Below are 19474 nucleotides of genomic sequence, written 5' to 3' on the forward strand. Positions count from 1 at the left end.
GAGAAGAGTCAAAACCGAAGGTTTTTTGAAAAACCTTCGCAATTACCCATTTCCCAACACTTAGAATTATTTTCAGCTTTTTTGGAAAAAGCCAAAACCGAGGGTTTTTTGAAAAACTTTCGCAATTACCCCTTTCCAACACTTAGAATTATTTTCAATTTTTTTGAGAAGAGTCAAAACCGAGGTTTTTTTGAAAAACCTTCGCAATTACCCCTTCTCAACACTTAGAATTATTTTCAGTTTTTTTTGGGAAAAAAGTCAAAATCGAGGGTTTTTTGAAAAACTTTCGCAATTACCCCCTTGCCAACACTTAGAAGTATTTTTAGTATTTTTGGGAAAGTCAAAACGAGAGTTTTTTGAAAAAACCTTCGCAACAACCCCATTCCTAACAATTAGAATTATTTTTCAATTTTTTTGAGAAGAGTCAAAACCGAGGGTTTTTTGAAAAACCTTTGCAATTACTCATTTCCCAACACTTAGAATTTTCAGTTTTTTTTGGGAAAAGTCAAAACCGAAGGTTTTTTTGAAAAACTTTCGCAATTACCCCCTTCCCAACACTTAGAAGTATTTTTAGTGTTTTGGGGAAAAGTCAAAACCGAGGGTTTTTTAAAAAACCTTCGCAATAACCCCCTTCCTAACACTTAGAATTATTTTTCAGTTTTTTTGAGAAGAGTCAAAACCGAGGGTTTTTTGAAAAACCTTCGCAATTACCCATTTTCCAACACTTAGAATTATTTTCAGTTTTTTTGGAAAAAGTCAAAACCGAGGGTTTTTGGAAAAACCTTCGCAATTACCCTTTTGGGGAGAGTCAAAACCGAGGGTTTTTTGAAAAACCTTCACAATTACCCTTATCCAACACTTAGAATTATTTTTAGTTTTTAGGGAACAGTCAAACCGAGGGTTTTTTGAAAAACTTTCGGTGAAAACTCATATCACTGAAGGTTTTATACACTTCTCGGAATTTATTTTTAATAACGAAAGATTTATTCCTCTCGGAACCATTACTGAGAGTTTTAAAACTCTCGGTAAATTCTGTCGGTAAAGGTTCGTTTTTCACTAGTGGGGGTGATGTGTGTAAACCAAAAGAAGGTGGAATCAGATTGAAAATTTTTATCGAATGGAATAAGGCTCTCACATTAAAGCATCTTTGGGCATTAGAAAGAAGCAAGATTCGTTGTGGGTAAGGTGGGTACACTCAAGGTTTATGAAGAATGAAGTGAGTTTTGGACTTTCAAGATTAAACCAGCATGGCTTGGTCGCTTAAGAAGATTCTCAAGCTTAAGGATAACCCTATACCTTTTTTTGATATCCGGTTAAGTGATGGTCGAGGAACCTTGTTTTGGCATGACTCATGGTTTGAATCTGCCTATTTTTCTTAAGGTAGAATTTGGTGGGGTGCAGATAAGAGTATTGGTTCCTCGGTTCGTGACATTCGGGATGGAGAATGGAATACACTTCTGAGGCGTATTCCGGAAGGTGTAAGGATTCTTAACTTCATACAATCGATGCAATTTAATGACACAAATGACTCACATATTTGGAAGGTGGAAAGAGACGGAAAGTTTATTTTGAACTTAACTTGGGAGTCTATTCGCGAGAGGGGGGACAATGTGGGATGGTTTCATGTTGTATGGTCCACTCAGTGCCGGCCCGCAATGTTGGGCTGCCATAGACCCATATTTTTTAACTCATTAATACAAAAATTTTGTTTTAAATAAAGAGAAGATGAAAAGTGTCTACCTCGAACACTTTCGTTTGGAAACACATCATTTTCTTTTATGATCTTAATTGAACCTCGAACAACTAACATTATCTTCATTTTGTCGTTAATACTTCCTCACATTCCTGGATCGTAGATCACATCTTTAATAACACATTTATCCTCGTAATCCTCGTTAACAGCTTCCTCTTCCTCATCATTTTCTCCATCAATACATTTTTCTTCTTTCTTATTTTCTTCATTAACACCTTGATATTCATTTTTTTTCTTGATATTCATTTTTTTCCTTGATACATTGATCTCTAATATTCTCCTTTGTAGGTGGTTCAAAACCTCATATTGAAAATTATCATATTCTTTATTATCACATTCATCTCTAATGACATTATTTTCTTCATCACTTATTTCTTTATCTGTAATAGTGTCATTTTCTCTATCACTTATGTCTTCATCTCTAAGACTCGAACTCAAAGGGATAGAACTTTGATTTTTTTGCATTAAATAATTTAAAAATCGAGCACACCAATGACTTTGTCATTGCATCATTTCGTCGCTTAATTCTTCTATTATAAGATCTAGAAGTTTGTTTTTGAAATGAACGTCACTCTATTTTGATTTATATTCTTTGTCATAACTCAAAAAATACATATATTAAAATAATTAATTTTTTTATAAAAAATAGTAATTCAACAAACATGTTATGACATTATTTATATATAACATAATTTTAAATCTTAATTTATAAACTTATAATTTAATAACTATCATATTAATTACTAGTTTTCTAAGTAACGGAGATTAAATATTTTAAAATTAAATTTCTAATTTCCTTGGATTGATACTAAATAACTAAAATCTATCATAAACATTAAGTATTAACAATAATATATTAATTACTAATTTACTAAATACCTAATTCAAAAAATCAATATAGTTATAATAAAATATTTAAGTATATAAATTAAAATATGATTAAAAAAATGACCTTAGAAAATTTGAGAACTAACTCAAAAATTAGAAAAAATTTAATAATGTTAAAGTATATTATGTAGAATTTATAAGTAAGTATAAGAAGTTTATATAATTTATAAGAATATATTAATTTAAGTAGTTTATAAAATTTAAAAGAAAATATATTAAATTAAGAAATTAGAAAAAAATAGTATAAAATAATTAGATTGTGTTGGTCATGCTGCTTGAAAATATAATAATAAGATTATAGAAAAAGAAAAAGATAAAGAAAAAGATAAAGAAAAGGTAAAAAAAAAAGTTACTGTTTAAAAGGAAAAAAAAAGTAAAAAATATTACAGTAATTTTTTTTTTTAATAAGAATTGGGCTGCCCAGGGGTGGGTCTTCCCTAGCCCTTGGGCCGGCCCCTGGGTCCACTAAGATCATTCTGAGGTAACAATTCGTGTTGTGGTTGTTGTTTAGGAAGAGGCTCTCAACTAAGGATCATATTAAATGTTTCATGGATATTTCGAATACTAATTGCATACTTTGAGAAAGAAATGAAGAGACGATGGATTATTTATTTGATGGTTGTCCGTTTACATTCAAGTAATGGAGAATATTTACAAAAGCTATGGAGTTAGCATTTCTTACCCTCGGACTTGCAATTCCCTTGTTCGTACTTGGAGACAAATTCCTAAAAGTGAGCAAAATTGGTGTTTATGTCAAAAATGGGGAATTGATTATGATGAAGTCACTCAATCTAACAACTTCAATGCGAGATTATAAACTTATTATTATTGTTTGAAAAGTTGTAATTCATTTGTTTGTATGCTTTATTTGTGGTTATTCATTTGGTTGTTATTTTCAGTTTTTAAAAAAATTAGAGCAAATGTTTGTTTTGTTATAATTCATGAACTCATGTAGGTTTTTTTCTCCTTTTTGAGATTTTTTAATGAAATGACTTTGTCGTTCCACCCCAAAATAAAGTCATTTATTTTTTATCATATGTTTTTTACCGTGGCAAATAAATTCAACTTACTTTGTGGGGGTAATGCAACAACAAGTTTTGATTTACCTAATCATTGTGACCAAATTCGAATATAATTGTGATTGTTACAAGTTTATTGGTCAAAAATTATAACCATAGTCGCTTTGCATTGTAATTTTATCTATATTTTTTTCTATGTATGTATCTCATAAAATTTGTGTGCTTTGTAGGGTGAATTTGTACTTTTTTCAACTTCAACTGCTAAAATTTATTAGTATATTCATCTATAGAAAATTTACTAACTACTAAAAAAGTTGGCTTTTAGCGATTAAAAAATGTTAAAAAAATACCTTTGTTGTTTGTGGAAACTATTTTTGGGAAGTGTAATGACTTAAATAAATTAGTATTATTATTATTATTATTGACTTTTGGAATGTGTTCTCAAGCTATGTATTGCAAATTTGAATATGATCCAAACTTTTAAGATATTAGGTGAGAGTTGAAAGAGTGTGTTACTATTTTTCATAGATTTTGTTATTCTTAAATCTTAAATGGTATTGTGTTTATTGTTTGCTTTTTATACGTTTTACACACTTAAGAAAACTTAAGACCGTCTTTAAACCAAAGACTTACATACCCAAACCCATTTTGGGTTTGAAAGCTCCAATTCACCATCAAACCCATGTGCATACTATGTTTTTATGTTTTTTATCAATTTCTTTCTCTCTTATGCGTTTTCACTGTTTATCCACCAAAATAATTATTTTATATATATTTCATTCATTGATATATTTTAATATTTACGTATTGAGTTTAAAGTTATAGGTTTAATTTTATTTTTCTATATAACTTATTTATATATTACTTGTTTATATAATTTTTTTATATAATTTTTTAATATATTATTTTTTTATTCATATAATTTATTTATTTATATATATGTAATTATTTTTTTTATAATTTCTTTGAATTAAATAGAAAAAATATTAGTGTTTAATTTGTAAAATTTATAAATATGTAAATAGTATTAAAAATGTTAAAAAATTGGTAAGAAAAGGAACATTCTGAAAATATTCTTTTAGTTTGAAAATGAGTTTTTGAATTAGAGATTAATTACTGTTTGATGTGACGTTTATTGTATTTGAATTGAGTGTGAGAATATGATTAAGGGTTGGAGATGGCCTAAGATATATTTTGTTCGCATTTTATGACTAAGTTATTTTTATTATTTTTAACAAATTTATTTGAATTGGTAATTTTTATCCTTCCTGCGAATTTAACACTAGTGTTAAATAAATATAAAGATGTGTTAAACGATTCAAATGTATTAAACGGATAAAAATGTATTAAGCGGGTGAAACGTGTCTAATGGATAAAAATATATTAAACGGATAAAAAAATATATTATACAGATGCAAAATATGTCTAGCAATTTAAAATATATTAAACCAAACAAAAACATATTAAATGAATAAAAAATAATAAATTAAAAATATGGACAAGATTGATTAAGTAAATTTATTTGGTCCAAAAACTACAATTTTATTTGTGTTTATCCAACTCATATAACAATTTTATTTGTGTTTATCCAACTCATATAATTATTAAATAACATAAATGGTATAAAATTACTTTTGGGTTTAATTGATCTATGTAATTTTTTGTTTTTTTTAATACTTTTAAAATATATAGGAATGTAAAATTAACATAGCTTAGTTGTTAGTTATTATTTTTTATTAGATAATGACTATAGGACCATAGGCTATTAGCTTTAAGTCTGCCCTGAGTTGAATATCAAATGAATAATACATGTTGACTTTACTCGTTTAATCAACATACTTGTAACTATTTTTCTCAAAAGTTAATAAATTGTAACTCTGAAAGTGAAAAATAAAAAATTGTCGCTTTAAAAATTAAAAAAAATTATATTAATTATAAGCATAATATATATATATATATATATAATTGTAATTGTTATTATCGAAATTAAGGCATTAATTTAAATATATAGAGAAAAAAAAGTTAGGAATATGGGAGGGATAAAAAAATAAATTGAGACAAAAGAATTAATAATTTTACCAAGGGATATTAATATAGTTGTGATTTTTAGATAACTACAAATTACAAGTTGTATTGCATAGGGCTATCCTAAGATAAACCTAAATCCAAAACCCTAACACACATCTAAACAAATAGTTAGACTTTTGGTTGGAGATTTGGATCTTCCTTGTTGATTTTTCAACAACATTAGTTGGTTACATAATAAGCAACCAAATCTATTTCTTTTTGTATGCATTCACTCTTTATTCAGGAGTCATATATGGGTGATAGAGTTCATAATAAGTCTTTCATCTAAAGTATAGATATTAAGAGTGACAACTAATTAAGGTGTTTGAACTATCATCTAGATATGTAGAAGAGTTAATAATATAGACCATAATGTTTCTGAATCCAATGCCTTAGACATCTATTTTACATATAAATATTCCAATTGTCTTTATAAAGATATCTTTATTTTTTGTTATTGTATTTGTATATCTAAATTATTTCTTAGATGTGTAATTATAAAGTCCAAGATAAAAAAAAAATGGAATAAGTAAACGATTGTGATGAACTAGTCCCAATGTTCCCATGTCAAGAGCGTGCTCGGTTTGTAGTTATTTATAAAATATTGATTTATTTAAAAAAGTTGAGTAATGTTGATTTTAAAAGGTTTTATTATTCTTTTAATAAAAAAACTTTAAAATATTAATATATAACAATAAAATAATATTATTTTTAAATAAAATATATTTTATATTTTGATTAATGAATTAAATAATTAAATTAATAAAAATGAATAGAACCATGTTATTATATGGTTAAATTTAAGAATAAAACAACAAAACAATTCCTAAGTTTGATGTTATTATTATATGATTGAATTTAAGAATAAAACAACAAAATAATTTCTAAGATTTTATTTAAATTAGTCATAGTCATAAGAATGATAAGATTTGGGCCTACTAACGTGCATATATTTTGTTCCTTGACTGGACCAATTCATTGTATTTGTTAAAATCAAACATCAATTAATTTTGTTCATGCTAAAAAAAAAACTAAAAATGTGTGGTTTTTCATTTGTGTACACGTGCTCTAGAAATAGTTAAACATGTTAATATTAGGCTGTCAAAATTGTGTCCCACAAATTGAAGTGTTAAAATTGATAAAATCACGAGTTCATATATGGATAACCTTTATAACAACGATGATATTATCGACTTTTTGAGAAACACTTGAGATTGTAAGAAACTATGATATGATAAAAGAGATAGTTTTTAGAAATCTTTATTGTTATAGAATAACAATGACTCAATATGTTGTTAAGATATAATATATTAACCATTGTAACGATAAAATTAGTTAAAATTATAATTTTTGCACTAAGCATGCATGTTTCATCAACCATCTTCCTATCAAGCTATTATCATATTAATTTATTTCATTATCTTTGAATGTGTTAAAATGCTATATCATATTTTACAATATTGGTTTGATTCAACTTACCTCCTTTTGAATTATGAATTCAAGTTTCATGAGTAATTTATTTGTTTTAATAAAATGAGTTGATACATGTAACTTGAAAAACAAATTGTTGAAATTTAATTTATTTGTATTAATAAAATATAATAGAGGAAGTGAAAATAGTATTGTTTAAGAGGATTCAATTTATATATTAAATTGAGACGTTTAAGTGAACAGGCCGAGACATAAAGGTAAGCGATTAGAGTCGGGCATTTGGCCCGACCCAATTGCGCCAAAGGCATGTCGTGCACGACTCATGTCGTGACTATTATAGACTACTATTAATGTTTACAATTTGTATGATTTTGTTGTCCTAAGACCGCTAGTGACTATTGTTACAAAAAGAAAAAAAAATGATTTTCATTTTATTTGTATCATATTTTTAAGTCATATAACAAATTTAATATATTTCAAATTAAGATTTATTATTTTAATCATTTTCTATATATAATACTTATACACAAAACGTGTCTTCGGTCCTCCGTTGTACCTTACCAAGGCATTTGTGTCGTCGGCTCATGGTCTCGTGTTATGCCTTTGACCATGACTTTCTATCATGTCGTTACCGAGCCATTTGTGCCGTCGGCTCGTGGTCTCGTGTTGTGCCTTTGACCATGACTTTCTATCGTGTCGTTACCTAGCCATTTGTGTCTTCGACTCGTGGTCTCGTGTTAATGCCTTTAACCATGACTTTCTATCACGTCGTTACCGTGTTTATAAGTTCTCAACCAGGCGAAACAAAACTGTGTGCCTCTGTAAGCAGTATTATATTCCTATAAAAAATAATAATTAATAAAATAGGGGAAGGTGGTCAGAGATATACGGCCAAAAAAATTAAATGACAAAGAAAGTTTATATATGATGTTACTGACTAATTAGTCCCCACAACAATCGATCATACACGTTGATTCGTTTAGTCAGATGCCTGGCTGTCGGTGTATGCATGCTTTACATCTATAACGTTAATAAATAATTTTGCATGTCGTTTGTGTGCAGTGAAAATGTCACAAGAAAGTAACATTTCAATAAAATAAAACAAAACCAATTTTCATTCTGTATTAGCCCTTCCATGCTGATCAACACGTGGCCAATCATTGTAAAGGTTAACCTATACGTGTTCTTTCTCTAATTCACATTATGTAAAATAATTTGTTTCTTATGAACGGTTATATTCTTCCAGCAAATAAATAACTATTTTTTATATATTTTTATTAAAAATGTTTTAGTAAAAATAAAAAATTCACTGTCACGGTAATATTTTTCAAAATTTGAAAGTATCTAATAATTACTGTTTTGTCATCTCTTATTTATTTAAGTATTTTTTATTTTACAATAAGTTATCATGACACTTTTGTTTAAGACATTCTTAATAATAACCTAATTTATACCATTTTCTCGTTCACCCATGATTTTAAAAACTTGCATATATTTATGAACTCTTTTGTTTAAGATATCCCGATTTACTTTAATTCACGATTCTACTTAATAATACCCTAATTTATACAATTTTCTCATTTACCCACAATTTGAATAGAATGTTTATTTTTCTACTTACATATTTACGATAAATATCATGTTTTCAAATATGATTAGAGTAAAGCTAATGCTAGCCTAAATATGTAGATTGGATGAAAACCAAGTTTATATTTCTTTGTATTATCATAATTCATAACTATTTCATTTACAAGTTAAAAAAAAACAAACCAATTAACAAAAATAAATTTAAATAATTTGTTTACCATTCTCTCCATAATCATATTAGGGAAATTATTTTATATTAAAGACTTTTCTTCTTCCACTAAATAATTTTTTTTTATTTAAAATTTACCCCTCTCTTTCCCCCTCTCTCTCTCTATGCCACTAACTAACAAACTTCCCCCACTATATTTCACTCTCTTTCTCTCCTTCTTCTTCCCCTGTCTCTGAAATTTTATGAACAGTTCTCTCTTCTTTGAAATTATCAATTTCCATCATGGGGAAAACATTCAACTGGTTTCGCAGCCTCTTCGGCCTCCTCAAAGTTGAGGAAAACCCGAAACAAGAGCAGCAGCAACAGCAGCAGCAACAGCAGCAGCAACAGCAGCAGCCAAAGACAGGTTGGCGATTCGGCAAATCACGTCGAGAATCGCAGAAGGTTGCAACCTCTGGCGTTGATACTAAGAAGCATGCTATTGTCACCGAAGGAATCGCAAGAGCTGCCGTTTCAACCGCTCAAGAGGCTGTCGCAATGGTGAGTCTGACAAACAGAAGGATGCTAAAAGGGATTCGAGAATATGCGGCTGTTAAGATTCAATCCTATTTTCGCAGTTATCTGGTAAGAAAATGATTACTCTGTTAAATTATGTTTAAAATGTGTTAATAACTTGAATGTTGAAAGATCTAAGGCTGATTCTGCAGATTGTTTAGATTCTGATTCTTACTTAGATTCTATGTTGGTTTTTTGTTTAATTATTATCTGCATGTTATCAAAAAGTCCTAATTGTGAAGGAAGACACTTCAAATTTGAGAATGAGAAAAACTATAGAAATCTTGGACCTTGTTTGATGTAGTTTTTTCAAAAAATGTTATTAGATTCATTAGTTGATGATTTGAATGATATAGGATCCAATGATGATTTGAATAAAAGATCTAAGAGTGATTCTGCAGATTGTTAACTTCTTATGATTCTTACTTAGATTCTCAGTTGATTTATTGTTAAATATTATCTGCATGTTATAAAGAAGTCCTTATTGTGAAGGAAGACTCTTCAAATTTGAGAATGAGAAAAACTATAGAAATCTTGGACCTTGTTTGATGTAGTTTTTTCGAAAAATGTTATTAGATCCATTAGTTGATTATTTGAATGATTTATTGATCCTCTGTTCGTTCATTTAGTTGATGATTTAAATGATATAAGATGTAATGATGATTTGAATGAAAGATCTAAGAGTGATTCGATATATTGTTAATTTCTTATAATTCTTACTTAGATTCTCAGTTGATTTATTGTTAATTATTATCTGCATGTTATGAAGAAGTCCTTATTGTGAAGGAGGACACTTCAAATTTGAGAATGAGAAAAACTATAGAAATCTTGGACCTTGTTTGATGTAGTTTTTTTGAAAAATGTTATTAGATTCATTAGTTGATGATTTGAATGAGTTCATTTAGTTGATGATTTGAATGATATAGGATCTAATGATGATTTGAATGAAAGATCTAAGAGTGATTCTGCAGATTGTTAATTTCTTATGATTCTTACTTAGATTCTTAGTTGATTTATTGTTAATTATTATCTACATGTTATGAAGAAGTCCTAATTGTGAAGGACGACTCTTCAAATTTGAGAATGAGAATAACTTTAGAAATCTTGGACCTTATTTGATGTAGTTTTTTCGAAAAATGTTATTAGATCCATTAGCTGATGATTTTATTGATTTATTGATCCTATGTTCGTTCATTTAATTGATGATTTGAATGATATAAGATCCAATGATGATTTGAATTAAAGATCTAAGAGTGATTCTCAGATTGTTAATTTCTTATGATTCTTACTTAGATTCTTAGTTGATTTATTGTTAATTATTATCTGCATGTTATGAAGAAGTCCTTATTGTGAAGGAAAACACTTCAAATTTGAGAATGAGAAAAACTATAGAAATCTTGGACCTTGTTTGATGTAGTTTTTTCAAAACATGTTATTAGATCCATTAGTTGATGATTTGAATGATTTATTGATCCTCTGTTCGTTCATTTAGTTGATGATTTGAATGATATAGGATCCAATGATGGTTTGAATGAAAGATCTAAAAGTGATTCTGTAGATTGTTAATTTCTTATGATTCTTACTTAGATTCTCAGTTGGTTTATCGTTAATTATTATCTGCATGTTATGAAGAAGTCCTAATTGTGAAGGAAGATTTTTCAAATTTGAGAATGAGAAAAACTATAGAAATCTTGGACCTTGTTTGATGTAGTTTTTTCGAAAAATGTTATTAGATCCATTAATTGATGATTTGAATGATTGATCATTTGTTCGTTCATTTAGTAGATGATTTGAATGATATAGGATCCAATGATGATTTAAATGAAAGATCTAAAAGTGATTCTGCAGATTGTTAATTTCTTAAGATTCTTACTTAGATTCTCAGTTGGTTTATTGTTAATTATTATCTGCATGTTAAGAAGTCCTAATTGTGAATGAAAACTCTTCAGATTTGAGAATGAGAAAAATGTTATTAGATCCAATGACGAGTCTATTCGGTTAGTTTATTTTAGTTGATGATTCGAATGATTTATTAATCATGGATGAATTTGTTAATTTAGTTGATGATTTGAATGATATATGATCCACAGATGATTTGAATGAAATATCTAAGAGTGATTATGCAGATTGTTAATTTCTTATGATTCTTACTTAGATTCCCAGTTGGTTTATTGTTAATTTCTTATGATTCTTACTTAGATTCTCAGTTGGTTTATTGTTAATTATTATCTGCATGTTATGAAGAAATCTTAATTGTGAAACTATAGAAATCTTTGAACCTTGTTTGATATAGTTTTTCCAAAAATGTTATTAGATCCAATGGAGTCAATTTGGTTAGTTCATTTTAGTTGATGATTTGAATGATTTAGTGTTCTTTCATCTCTTTACGTTTGATTTTCGCATCTATAAAATGTGTATTTTGAGTTTACATATGAAGGGAATCTAATCTTTTTGAAAAATAAAGGCGAGAAAGGAATTACGTGCGTTAAAAGGACTAGTGAAGCTGCAGGCAATGGTAAGAGGTTACATCATTAGGAAGAGAACCAGGCATATGATATTGCAGTATCACTCTTTGATTCGCATCCAAGATCGTGCCAGCTTGACACGAGCCCAGTGCCGTTCCTGAGATTTTTTAGGCCTTAGGTGAAAGCACGAAATTGGGGCCCTACGCATAAACTTCACTTGTGTTTCACCGTTGATCTTCAATAACCTTCCAATATCTACAAAGATGCAACATAAATTGTCAACGAAAATTACTTCTTCTTGCATTTTTAGATGCAAAATCATTGATAATTGTATCGTAATCAATATATTCCAAAAAATCTTTTTCAATACATAAAATAGCAAATACATTCAATCTATCTTGAGACATCGAAGATCTTAGATAATTTTTCAATAATTTTAACTTAGAAAAACTTTTTTCAGCAGAAGCTACCGTAACAGGAAATGTTAGTAAAATTCGATATACAATAGAGACATTAGGATAGCAATCTATTGACATTACAAAATCAATAATTTCAGCAGCGAACATATCCAAACTAGGTAAAGCAACTTGTAGTATTTTTAGTTTAGAAAACAAATCACTCAAATTAACATCACACGTACCTTCATGAGAAAATACATTACAAAATGTACTACACTTTTCTTTCAATTTTGCTTTCATTCAATGCCTTCAACTTTCCAGAATTCATAAGAACTCAAATAAGTCATTAAACTCATTCAATTGTTCAAACCTATGTTTTAGGGATGCAAGAGACATATCAAAAAATCATCAAACCTATTGTTCATCTAGGACCCTTTTCAACCAATAAATCTCTTGTTTTACTATCAAGATTATCCCAATTTATAGGATCATATATATCTACTAGGGGTTTATCCACGAGAGAGATAGAATGGTTGTTCGTTTGACCTTCGTTTTCGGGAATGATATTTATTTTCTCCACATTCTCATCTACATTAACTATATTAATTTCTCCAGCATTTATCGCTTTAGTGGAGTCTAAATTTTCAGAAGCTTTTCAAGCGCACCACTTTGAGATTTAACAAATTGTTCTTCTAATTCTTTCCACTTTGATGATCAAACAAGTAAACTATTTTCAAAGATCTTTACGGCTTAACCACACAAATACACAATCTCAAAACAAAGCATAAAAATAAATAATAATCAAACCCTGATGTTGAATTTTCACTTTTAATGGTTAAACATTACCTCAAGGCTCAACCCAGCGAAACAGAGCCATTGTCGAAATTATTTTGTTGTCGGTTTCGTTGAGAGTTTCGTTGTCGGTTTCGTTGTCGATGTAGGATACAGAGACTGAAAGAGACAGACAGTAGGGTTTTCAATTTTTTGTTCTGATAGTGTTAGTTTGTTTCTCTATTTAGGCTATAGAGCCATGGGCCAAAAAATCTAACATAATAAAAAAAATTAAGGAATAATAAGAAACTAAAAATCCTTACTAATACCTAGCATATATAAAAAAAATGGGCCCCTTTTTGGTCCTAGGCCCAAGGCCGTGCCTAGACTGCCTACCCCTCCGGGCCGGGCCTGCACGAGCCCAAGCTTCTCAATTGCCTCGTAGTTCTCTCGCCAAACTTGAAAAATCAAAGAGTGGTCATTTTCAAATGGTATAATACATATTATCCAATTTACTTTCTTAAAATAGTCCATTTGAAAACACTTTATGATGTTTGATATATAATGTAGAGGAACGGGTCGAAATCTATTGCCCGTCGAGCAAGCAATCTAGACAACGTAGTGAATCATAGGAAATGGAACTCTCTCGTGAATTGCTTCACCCAATCTGAAAACATAGAAGATGTTGCGGACCACAGTATACCGGGAACATAATTCACACAATAGTTAGGCAACAACATCGGCAGTCAGAGTTTAAGCACTTCAAACGATTCAACCGCACAAGATCGTGTAATTTCGAGCCCATCTGCTGGCGAAATCCAATCGGTTGATCATTACAAAACAAAAGAGACTCCTTTCTTCACGCCAAGTAATAGCCCAATGATGATGTGTAATTCAAGAAGCGAATATGGAGAGTCTAGCCACCACTCGAGTTACATGGCATATACCGAGTCTTCTAAAACTAAGATTAGATCTCTTAGTGCACCAAAACAGATGATTACTAACCAGTTGGAGAGGTTGGGTTCAACAAAGAGGCATTTGGATTATGGATCATCTTCACCTTCTCCTTATGCCAACTTTGCAAACAAACTTTACCCTGGTTCAGGTCGGATCTTAAGTTTGAGTCACCATCCATGTGTAAATGAAGACGTCTATAGATCACTGTGTCTTTATGAAAAAGTTTTTTTATTATACTTCTCATATATGTTGATGACATGTTAATTGTACGGAGAGACAAGCTAAAGATTACCAAGTTGAAAAAAGTTTTGACTAAGTCTTTTGAGATGAAAGACTTGGGTAAAGCAAGACAAATTCTTGGAAAGCAGGTCATTCGTGATCGGGTGAAGAAAAGGCTATGACTGTCTCAAGTGAGATATATTGAAAAGATTCTAAAAAGATTATGTATGGACAAGGCAAAGTTAGTTGTTTGTCTATTGGCTACACACTTGAAAATAAACAAGACAATGTCTCCCAAGGATGAAAAGGAAAGACAAGAAATGTGCAGTGTTCCATATGCTTCAACAATAGGCAGTCTCATGTATGCAATGGTCTGTACAAGACCAGATATAGCTCATGCGGTTTAAGTAGTTAGTCGTTTCCTTTCAAATCCCGGTAAGATACACTAAGAAGCAGTTAAGTGGCTAATGAGATATCTTCAAGGGACCTCCAAATACACTTTGTGTTATGGTACTAGAAGACACATGTTGAAGGGTTTTCTGATTTAGATATGTGTGGTGATATTGACACAATGAGATTAACTTCAAGGTATTTTTTTACCTTTAAAGGAGGAGTTGTATCATGGCAGTCTCGTCTATAGAAATGTGTTGCTTTGTCTACTACAGAAGCTGAATATATTGTCATTACTGAATGTTGTAAAGAAATGAGATTGATGAAAGAATTAATGAAAAAATAAACATTTCATAAGACAAGTTTGTGGTGTTTAGTGACTTAGAAAGTGATATACATGTAAGCAATAATCCAAGTTCAGGTTTCCAGTCCAGGTTGATCGGGATGACAAAGTTAGGTCAATTCCTGGATGTGAAAGGTTTCTAGATGTGGGTGGAAATATTTTGGATACTTTTTCCATTCCCATTCAAAAAAAATTGTTACTCCTTGATCCAACACTAAACCATTACATTTTTATAGATTTTGTACAAAGTACGTGGTATAAACTTCTAAGATTTATGGAGGGAATTGGCTTAGTTTTGTGCATTCATTTGTTCATATACTGTAACAATAGCATGGTATTTAATTAAAGGATATTCATATTCTCAATAAATTAACAATTATTACTGCTATAAAATTGTCAAACCTCATGGAGACTAAAAAATGCAATGAACAATCATGAGCTTCCTATTGAAGGATGATTGAAAACAAAACAAATTGATAAGATACGAAGAAATAAAACCTTGTTGATATATACGCAATTAAAACCTAAATCAGTACATATACGTAAACCCTAGACGATTATATGATATGAACTCCATCAGAAGTATGGAGTATGCAGATTCTACAGAAACAACAGAACAGAACACAGATTTCACCTATTGAGAAAAGCAGACTTGCAAGGAAAGAATTTCAGATAACAAAGATGTTATTCATACAAAGATAATATTCCGATAACAGAGATGTTCTTCATACAAAGATAATATAGAGATATGACCATCCACAGATGGGAAAATTTTAAAAAATAATAAGAAGTTCAAACTAAAATTGAGAGGGGCCGCATGGACGTAGGCCACCACTGAAACAAATTATGACACAGGCTCAAACCCTAAGGTTGACCTTAGAAATACACATCATCAAAGTGCAATGATGACTGTAGATCTAGACCATGGGTCTTATTGATCACCTATCGATCCTGTCCAGGTAAGTAATTTTTATGGACCATGTCTGTTTCATTTTATAGTTGCTTTTTAAGTTGACTCATACTTTTTAATTTCGATGTGGGACAAAAGCAACACAATGCATTCCCTAATATAGAATGACGTTTTGTATCTAAGTTGACATTTATTTGATAAATCTTAACTATTCCACTTAGTACACAATCTTAATATAACTATTGTACAAATAAAAATTAATAATAATATTAATGTACTATAATTTCATTTACTTTTATATAAAGTTTATAACTTGTGTTAATAAAAATTAGAACAAGAGAAGTTTAAAAAAAATAATTGTACTAAACTTAGAAACGATAGGAATTCAAGAGGAGATTTAAGAAAGTGTATTACTCAATGGAATGGATGAGTTGTTTTATGCTTCATTACCAGTTTGTTACTTGTTATAAAGATGTTTTTTGGCTAGCATTATGTTTATAAAGTATTTGTTAATTTGTTGGTCAGTCAAGTGCTACAAACTAAGATGACTACATTTGAGACATTAATTTTGTCTAAAATGATAAACCAAGAAGATAAATTACTTTTGAAGCTAACATATCTAGACATAAAAATGATAAAGAATAAGATAAAGGAGATGTGTGCGTGTTATTTTGTGAAGAAACTTTTTTAAGAGTTTAGTGTGTGTTTGATAGGAAGGATATACAAATGTCAAAACTTGTATTGTTGTAATAAGCAAAGATGGGTTTGATTTCAACAATAAGAACTTAGAGGATTGGGGAAGATAGGTTAAGGTGATGATAAGGCGGTGGAAGGAATTGCAATGGTGGATGAATTAGGATCGAGTTAGAAGATTTTCTTGAAATACTTATGGAACAAAATCATATTAGCTACTTGAATGATGAGACATTATACAGTACAATTGTATAGCAAGGGGTTTTAGTTCAACTTGAAACTATCCGTATTGCAATATCAAATGAAACAAAGTTCATTGAAATTTAGTCATCAATTGAGATCATTCAACAATAATAACCTAGTTTGGAAGGTTTCTGAATTTTAACCAAATTATTAATGATGTTCATTTATGTAATAAGGGTGTGTGATTTTCCTCATTAAAGAAGAATGAGATTGCAATGCTTTAATAATGTTATTTAAATAAAATAAAATAAAAGTTATTAAAAAATAGATTATTAGTGATAACTTTAACAAATATGAGAGTTACTATTGAAATGGGTATAGATAAACTAAATGTCCGTGAATGAAAATAAGTAAATTTTTAAGATAAAATAATTTACAATGTTGGAAATTCCTAACTGACAAACATAATATATAAACTCAAATAAGACTCATTATATATATACTTTCACGCTTGACTCTCTTATTTAATCGTCAACTTCAAACTATTCCTCTTACACTCATTTTTGCACATATTTCCCACGGTGGGAACATATTAAGACCATCTTCAATCCATAAACTCATTTTTTAAACTCAAAATGCAGTAAACATCCCATCAAACAGTAATTCATCTCCAACCCAAAAACTCATTCTCAAACCTAAAAGAATATTCTTAAAATATTTTTTCTTACACTAAATTTTTAACCTTATTAATATTATCTATATATTTATCAACTTTACATATTTAACCCCAATCTTTTCTCTTTCATTTAATAAAATAAAATTAAAATTAATTATATATCAATAATTCATAAACAACAAAATAATTCTAATACATTTAAATAAACAAACATATTATATTAAAACAAACCTTGTTAACATATTATAAGATAATTTATAAAATTAAAATTATAAAATATAAGTTAAAAATATAAAATAAATTATAAAATATAAAATAAATTAGATTAAATTTTAAATATAATAAATATAATAAATTTAATAATTTAATTATATATTTAGAAAACAATTTAACTTTTTATCTTAAAAAAAAAAAAGTTAAAGGATTAATTTAAATGTAAAAAAATTAAAAGTTATAAAAAATATATATATATATATAACCTAATGGCCATTTTTTAAAAATGGCCAAAATGCAGTATGTACAGTCCAAATGCATATAGTTGGAGGAGAGAGTACAAAAACTCATTTTGAGTTTTTTTTGCAGTACGGTTGGAGGAAAAAAAGCACCCCAAACCCATTATGGGTGCCCGTTGGAGATGGTCTAAGGGTGATCTAATAGGAAGCAGTGTGTTCCACTTTATTCTTATTATTCAAAGTTGCACTTAAATCCATATAGTAAAAAAATGGAGTCACAATTTAAGCTAAAATTGTCGGAAATCCATTATAAGTTATTGTGAAGTGTGGATAGAGACGGTGAGTTCAGTTGGTCTGAGTCGTTGGGCTCCTATCCCTCTTATCTTCTGGTGGACCATTTAATTTAAAATAAACAGTAATCGTTATCGATCAATACGTTTAATTTATAATTCTATTATTATGACAATCAGAGATGTTTAATTGGGTAAATATTAATCTTTTTAAAGATTTTTCGTGCTCATTAAATTTTATTTTATTTTATCATTGGTGAACTATTTTGTATTATGCTTTTTTTAAATTTTTTATTGTTTTTGTCGTTGAGCTTAAACAATTATAATTTATATCATTTTGAATGGACCGTTAAAAAAAATTAAGCTAAAACTAATTTTCCAAAACTGAATTCTTGAAATAAAAGTTGGTTGAATACTTAATGTGATTTATGTTGTGGCTCTAAATAAATTATGTTTTTCTTTTTAGTTCTATACTCAATTCGTCTGTGAAACCTCATGTTCATAGTCGTTCGACCAAAGTGATTTGTTGTTAGTTGTAGCTTGTTTTTAATTGCATCTGTAATTTTTTAGAAATAAGAAATTATTTCACTATCCATAATTTTGTGAATGTCCAAATTTATTAGGAAAACAACTTTACAAAAGTTAACAGAAGTTATTACAAAACTTGATATAAGTCCCCACCAAAGCAAAATCAACTCACAAAATAATCGAAAAAGTGTTCCGACAAAGTGGTTAAGCTTTTTGTGCATTCATTTGTTCACAATAACACGAGCAACATAAAAATAACTCAAAATAATCGAAAATTTGCTCCGACAAAAACAACGCACAATTGAGCATCAACAGTAAAATCCGACACGACAATAGAATTTTGATCGTCATCTAAAGAACCGCTTGTACGGTGACAACATCTCTTCTAGCTTCATTGTTCAACTATCACGAATTTAGCTTCATTGTTTAAATGTCACGAATTGATGCAATTCACTTTCGACAAAGGTAGAAGTCACGATAAAAAAAAAAATTGAATGCTTGAATCTAAATTTGGTTGATAGTCATTTGAATGTTTTACGTGATTTAGGTTATGGTTTCAAATATGTTATATGTTTTGAAATAAAATGAAAACACAAAACATTGCTTAAGATTTTTAAGCTCTTGTCTCATTGGGAACATAATCTATTTAAAGTTTAAGGTTTAGAGTTTAGGGTTTACTTAACCACTTAGTCAAAATGATTTATTATTAATAATTTATATTAGCTTGATT

The 19474-nt window shown here is 29.0% G+C and overlaps 1 non-coding gene across 1 annotated transcript; it reads right to left on the bottom strand.

Moving 5' to 3' along the window:
- Window positions 1-15818: 15818 nt before the first annotated feature.
- LOC124933263 lies at window positions 15819-15979 on the bottom strand. Its single transcript, XR_007098960.1, has one exon. It is a non-coding gene; the product is annotated as a U1 spliceosomal RNA (small nuclear RNA).
- Window positions 15980-19474: the final 3495 nt, after the last annotated feature.

Source organism: Impatiens glandulifera, chromosome 3 (genome assembly GCF_907164915.1).
Source record: "Impatiens glandulifera chromosome 3, dImpGla2.1, whole genome shotgun sequence".
NCBI classification, from domain to species: Eukaryota; Viridiplantae; Streptophyta; class Magnoliopsida; order Ericales; family Balsaminaceae; genus Impatiens; species Impatiens glandulifera.